This window comes from Alosa alosa, chromosome 18, assembly GCF_017589495.1.
Source record: "Alosa alosa isolate M-15738 ecotype Scorff River chromosome 18, AALO_Geno_1.1, whole genome shotgun sequence".
Classification (NCBI taxonomy): Eukaryota; Metazoa; Chordata; class Actinopteri; order Clupeiformes; family Clupeidae; genus Alosa; species Alosa alosa.
In genome coordinates, this window is record NC_063206.1 from 3503965 (window position 1) to 3510477 (window position 6513).

A 6513-nucleotide genomic window follows, 5' to 3' on the forward strand; every position below is an offset into this window, starting at 1 on the left:
GCGTTAAAATTAAAAATGAGATTCTGAACTCTGTTCTCCAATCGAGGCAGGAGATGTGGTGGCACCATTCTGCAGACATCCTCTCAAGCGCTGCCTCTATTGTGCGCATCAGGCCCATCGATGTCTCAGCGAATTATTCTGAGATTTCCTGCTGCGCTTTGCAGGAGACCTTTGCATGCTTGCAGCTGACGTGCTGTGTTGAAACACTCAAAAGTCACAAAAAGGCGCCTGAACTGGTGTTAGTAGGTATTAGGGCCACACAAAGAAAAAACATTTTTGCCATAACTAGATTAAATTTGAAATTTCGAGAATAACTAGTTAGTATAGTTGTTGCTAAACCCGATTCACCAATTTGTACAATTTCACCAAATCATCTCGCTACACAAGGCATTTTGTTGAGTCGTCGGCAAACTGACTGTACGATTCAGTGGCAGCTAGGGGAGAAGCGGGAGGAATAAAACAGTTTTTAATTAAACATCATTTACAAAACCGTTCAGGAGTTATTCAGATGTCGAACGTGCGTTTTATTTAGTTTGTCACTCTTGGCCCGGAGAAATGAAACGGGGACGAAAGAAACGTACAGTTTAAGCCATGTAGGCCAACACTTCCCACAACTTCAATATTTGACAATCATGAATGGTACATCAAATAGGTGTTATTTCAGATAGATCTGCCATCCTTTGGAGCGGTCATTCTCTCCAAACTAGTTTTGATTGACATGCCAAGATGAAATTAAGATTCAAATCAATATATTTCGAGATTAAAATCAATATGATATTTCAACTTTATTCTCAAAATGTCAATGTCGGAGTCAACACTCCTTTAATTTTAAGCTGCAGCCAGTTAAAATATACACATCAACCTACCGAAATCGAAGCCCCTCTTTCTACTCTGAAATCACCGGTGTGGAAGTATTTTGTCTTTCACGTTACGTAACACTAACTTAGCCTATAAGTTCCCAGACCCCATCTCAATGAGATCTCAGTGAGATGGAGTTTGGCGTTAGCCAGTCTAAAATAAAAGCCCCCCAAAACAAAAAAGGCCAAAAAAAGTAACATTTAAGGAATGCATTAATTAATCGAAAATGAAATCGAATCGAGGATTTGGAGAATTGTGACACCCCCTATTCACTACTCTATTCGAATCGAGTTCTTCTTCGATGCGTTGCAAAGCCGCGGCGTCTCCTCGACCATGCTCATCAGCTCTTCGAGTGCATCGGTCCAGAGTCATGATCCAAAATCCAATAGAAATCCAATACAATAATCCAAACGATGATAAGAGTGTGGTGTCATTGTTTGCGCCATCACTGTTTATCTGGTATGTTGACTTGTCACTTCCTGTCTTCTTGTGCACTGATTTGCTAGTCAAGGGCTAGCACTCTACCCAGTGGCGGAACAAGTCAGAGCGGGGGCGGGGCACATGACCAGGCCCTTTATTAAACTCATCATAACATAATTTTACAACATAGGCTACACATGCCCGCAACAGCGGGTCTTACAAGCGTCAGTACAACGGAGAGCAACTATGTAATTTTGAAGTCCATCGAACGTATATGAAGTGTAACCAAGAGAACAACAACAAAAACATTAGGCTACATGACCCCTAATAATAAAACAACAATAATACGCAGCACTATTTGAAGGGCATACGACGAGCCTTGCGCTCCGCAAACTCGTCCACGATGCTCTGTGTATGTCCATTTTCTTTGCTCTCGAATTCTCTATGGACAACATGGCAAATCCACTCAGTCTCTCCTGTCCCACTGTGCTCCTCAAGTGGTTTTTAATGGTCTTTAACTTGGAGAATGAGCGCTCAGAGGTTGCAACGGTGACGGGAAGAGTCAAAAATAAAATTAGGGCGGTGGAAATCTCACTGAATGCAGAAGTTACTGCTGAGTGGTTGCATTGGCCCGGGCGAGGGGTGTGTTTTAGGGGGGGCTCAAGCCCGAATCTCTTTTCAAAAGCCCCGAATATTTTTTTGTATGTGTTTTGAATTTCCAACGATTCTAATTTCTAATTTAACTTCCCCTCGGTTTCTCTATAAATGTTGCAAAATGAAGCCTACTATTACTGAGCAAATATCCCTCCCTTAATATCCCAATATTGACAGATAATCTGATTTCCCACACGATGAGTTTAGGCAATGCCAGAGCCGAGATGCGGCCGAGATTTACGTCATAAACCTGGCAGGAAACTTCAGAGCGGCGCAGTCAGTTTAAACAGCAAGCCAGTAAGAAAAACTATTGTCAAGACATTATGCAATTAGGCTACTGTACCCCGGAATACAAAAATAAACTTCAGAAAGACAGAAAGTTTGTTGTACTGTATTCTGTAGTCTGTATTCTGTAGTCTCAATGACCGAATCAGTAGATATAGGCCTACCTGTTGTCAGTTGAGTTTGTTCAATTTATTGTAGGCTAGTAGCCTAGGCAAATATGAAACGGAGATGTAACGTGGCTACCGGCGGGATTTTGAACTTGCATGTTTCATGCATTTTAAGGCAAAAAATACCATGGGATAGATGTGTTCTCCATTTGAGGAACGTAATCAATTGCGGACGTGCACACACAGCTCAGACACAGAGCGCATATAGGCCTAGGTTAGGCTACTTTCACTTTCTAGAGCGCATTTATTAGGCTACGTAAAATATGCTTCATACCAAAACAACGATCTAACATTATCAAATGTATCATGACGTGTTGTCACAAAGACTTACTCCAATTAGATAACACGGTGCGTGCCATAAGGAGAGGACTATTAAGAGTGTCGGGTCAGGACGGATCACTTGACAACTGCAGAGATAACTGGCCTTTGGCCATAGCAACCATCCATTTAGAACGACTGGCCTTCATAGCAACCAAGGATCTTAGCTGTGATTCACGTAGCTACAGTATGCATGCAATGTGATGCAAAGTATAGAAAGGTGATGAAATATACAGAGACAGGTCAAGAAATATAGTGCAATGTAGACAGTAGTATACAGTTGATTTACAGAAGGTGGTTTAGAGTAATATGAATTAAATATAAATATGTGCAGTGTATTAGCAGTCTCATTCTCATACAATAAGTAGAATAATGAATGTAGATGTAGCAGTAACATTATAATAGTAGAAATAATAATATAGATATATGCAGTGTATTAACAGAATATAATAAAACAGAATAAATATGGATATTCAATATGACAAATATATAACAGATATGTACATAACATACAGCTATGTGCAGTGTGGAAACGGTGTCATTGTAGTGCAGAAACAACATTATAAGCAGCAATCCAGGCCATGCACACGGAGCTGAAAAGCTGGCTTGCAGCAGTGGACGGGTCAGGCCTCCCTGGGAAATTTAAAGCCTGGATATATCAGCATGGCATCCTGCCAAGGCTTTTGTGGCCTTTGCTGATGTATCAGGTCCCAGTAACAACAGTGGAGACCTTGGAGAGAAACATCAGCCAGTTCCTGCGCAGGTGGCTGGGCCTGCCGAAGAGCCTAAGCTGCATTGCCCTGTATGGGCACACCAACAAGCTGCAGCTCCTGTTCTCAGGCCTGACAGAGGAATTCAAGGTAACCAGAGCCAGGGAGGTGTTACTTTACCGAGACTCAGCCGACACCAGAGTCTCCTCTGCAGGCATAGAGGTCAGGACTGGACGGAAGTGGAGGGCGCAGGAGGCAGTCCAGCAGGCAGAGGCAAGATTGCGGCACAGTGTGCTAGTAGGCTCTGTGGCAGTTGGGCGACCAGGACTTGGCTGCCACAAGGCACTGCGCTATGACAGAGCGCAGGGAAGGGACAGACGGCAGATGATTCAGGGCGAGGTCCGAGAAGAGGTGGAAGAGGAGTGGCTCAGCAAAACGGTGGCCATGCGTCAGCAGGGGGCCTGGACCAATTGGGAGCATGCACTGACTCGGAAAATCACCTGGTCAGAACTTTGGAGGTCAGAGCCAGCAAGAATAAAGTTCCTGATCCATCCAGTTTATAGAGAAATCTGCATTGCTGGGGGCTAGCTGAAGCACCATCCTGTCCCCTGTGCCCTGCAAGAGGATCGCTGGAGCACATCTTGAGCTGCTGCCCGAAAGCACTGGGAGAGGGGAGGTACAGATGGCGCCATGACCAGGTGCTGAAGGCAGTAGCGGACACCATCCGTGCGGGAATCCAGCAAAGCAAGCTCCAGCCCCTTAGCAAGGCCACACATTGCTTTCGTCAGGGCCGGCGAGAAGCCTCAGTCACAGCCAAAGGTCCCAGCTGGGCTGCTATCTACAGCAGGAGATTGGCAGCTGAAGGTGGACCTGGGGAGACAATTGAAGTTTCCAGAGCACATCACCAGCACCAAGCTCAGGCCAGACATGATCCTAACATCAGAGAGTACAAAGCAAGTGGTGCTACTGGAACTCACAGTCCCCTGGGAAGACCGGATTGAGGAAGCGTTTGAGCGGAAAAGGGCGAAGTATCTGGAACTGGTGGAGGACTGCAGGCTGAAGGGGTGGAGGGACTGCTGTGAGCCAATCGAGGTTGGCTGCAGGGGATTCCCAGGACAGAGCCTGCACCGATCACTCAGGCTGCTTGGAATTAGAGGTGCTCAAGAAAGGAAAGCCACCAGAAACATCTGCGAGGCAGCTGAGAGAGCCTCTAGGTGGCTATGGATCAAAAGGGGCGACACATGGCTTAGTGCGCTGCTTGGACACAAGTCGGGGTCTGATCAGCCCCGGCTGGGTCGCCCAGGTGAGTGTGTCTGATGATCTGAGACCCGAAACACCCTGTGACCCTGGGTTCATCACTGAGGATGTGTCCAAGCTGCACCACTATGGTGTTTCTTATAACTAAGAGTAGTAAGAATAAGTCTATGTGCAGGATGAATAGTATAAAGATCAGTAGAATAACTATGTATAAATGTAATTACAGTAGGCCTATGTACATTTGTAAATAAATAGAAAACTATGGGTGAGAGGGATAAATTAATTTTATTTAATCGTAAAAGTAAATTGCATTCAATTAAATTGCAATTAAAAATCTTTCCAGTAGGCTTTAATGTCACGCAAAAAGTACAACCAAAGCTGAGCTTGATCAACTAGAACGTCTAAAGAACCAGAACTTGAGTGTAGTTTTTTGCTGGGTCCCAGGCCATGTTGGTCTGAGGGGAAATGAGAAAGCGGACAGTGCTGCTAAGCAAGCCCTCAATGAAGAAGTCACAGAATGTCATATCCCTTCCCCAGACCTTAAACCTATACTGAACTCTTACATCTCAGATAAGTGGCAATCTGAATGGGATTAATGTATATGCATAAATAATTCCAATTTTGAAAATGTTCCACCACTTGGATTTTCATGGACTTTTGGTATGTGATATGGGAAGGTTTCATGAACTGAATACAACAAAAATCATTTCTGTTGCAATTAGTTTTGGGTTGGGTGATTTTTTCTCACAGATTGCTGTGAGAAAATCCTGTGTAGATAATCCTGTGAACATTTCAGATGCAACACCATTGCCAAACGCACATGGCAGCAGGTGAAAATGAAATACAAAAACATTATTCAGAATAGTAGGTTTATATAGTTATAGCTTGCATTAATATTTCCTAATTATGAAAACATGTAGGCCTAGTTTATAGCCTTCACTTGGCCTCTGTTTTACAGCTAACAAGAAACAGGTGTCTTTGAACACTACTGTAGGAGGAAAGGCACCAGAGTGTTTTACAGTAGCAGAGGAGTTGGCCATCGCAAATAATAGTGGAAAGCTGATTATGGAAGGGGTTGAGGGAGGCATTCGGTCGGATTCTGGTGCTGTGGAAATGTGTAGCCTTTATGTGCAGGGTACAGTAATATGACATTCAATTCAATACGTTTGTTAAAATGGTGATTTTAATTTATTAGACATACTGTAGGCCTATGTCCGATTTATTTTCGGACATACAGTATTCTTGCTCAGATGTTCAGCATCACCGATGGAATGAATGTCCACGTACGGGCATTGCCCAGATAAGCCAGTAACCCTGCTTCGTAGTACAGGCCCTAGGTCTATTTCTTTGATAGTCAACATCATGCTACCACATAACAAATACCAAATAACAATACAAAAGTTTCTTACAAACCTTCCTGCATACTTCTTAAATGTGCTGCAGTCAGATGGGTGTCCTAAAGACATAACTAGATCTTGAGCATCTATTACCAGTGTTGAATGAGCAGTTTTTGCAGTGATCACTACTGGACATTTCACATTGCTAGACAGCACTTGAGTGAGGATAGACTTATTTCCACTTCACAAATAACCATAGCTATCTGCAATAGCTACAGTACAGGGACATTAATCAGTTCATAGCTGAGGATTTGTCTTCATAGCTGAGGATTTGTCCTAGGTCCACTTCCCTTTCAGCATCATATGCAGTAAATGATGCACTGGAGAATGTTTCTTTTTGTTGCACTATAAAGGATATCTTGTCTAAATGTTTTGCAAATAATGCAATCTCCATAGCACTCTTCAGCAACCCTCAAACTGGCACACTCTTCCATTTTTTTGCATGGC

At 43.5% G+C, this 6513-nt stretch overlaps 1 pseudogene; it reads left to right on the forward strand.

Moving 5' to 3' along the window:
• Nucleotides 1–3283: 3283 nt before the first annotated feature.
• On the forward strand, nucleotides 3284–4729 carry LOC125311894 (annotated as a pseudogene).
• Nucleotides 4730–6513: the final 1784 nt, after the last annotated feature.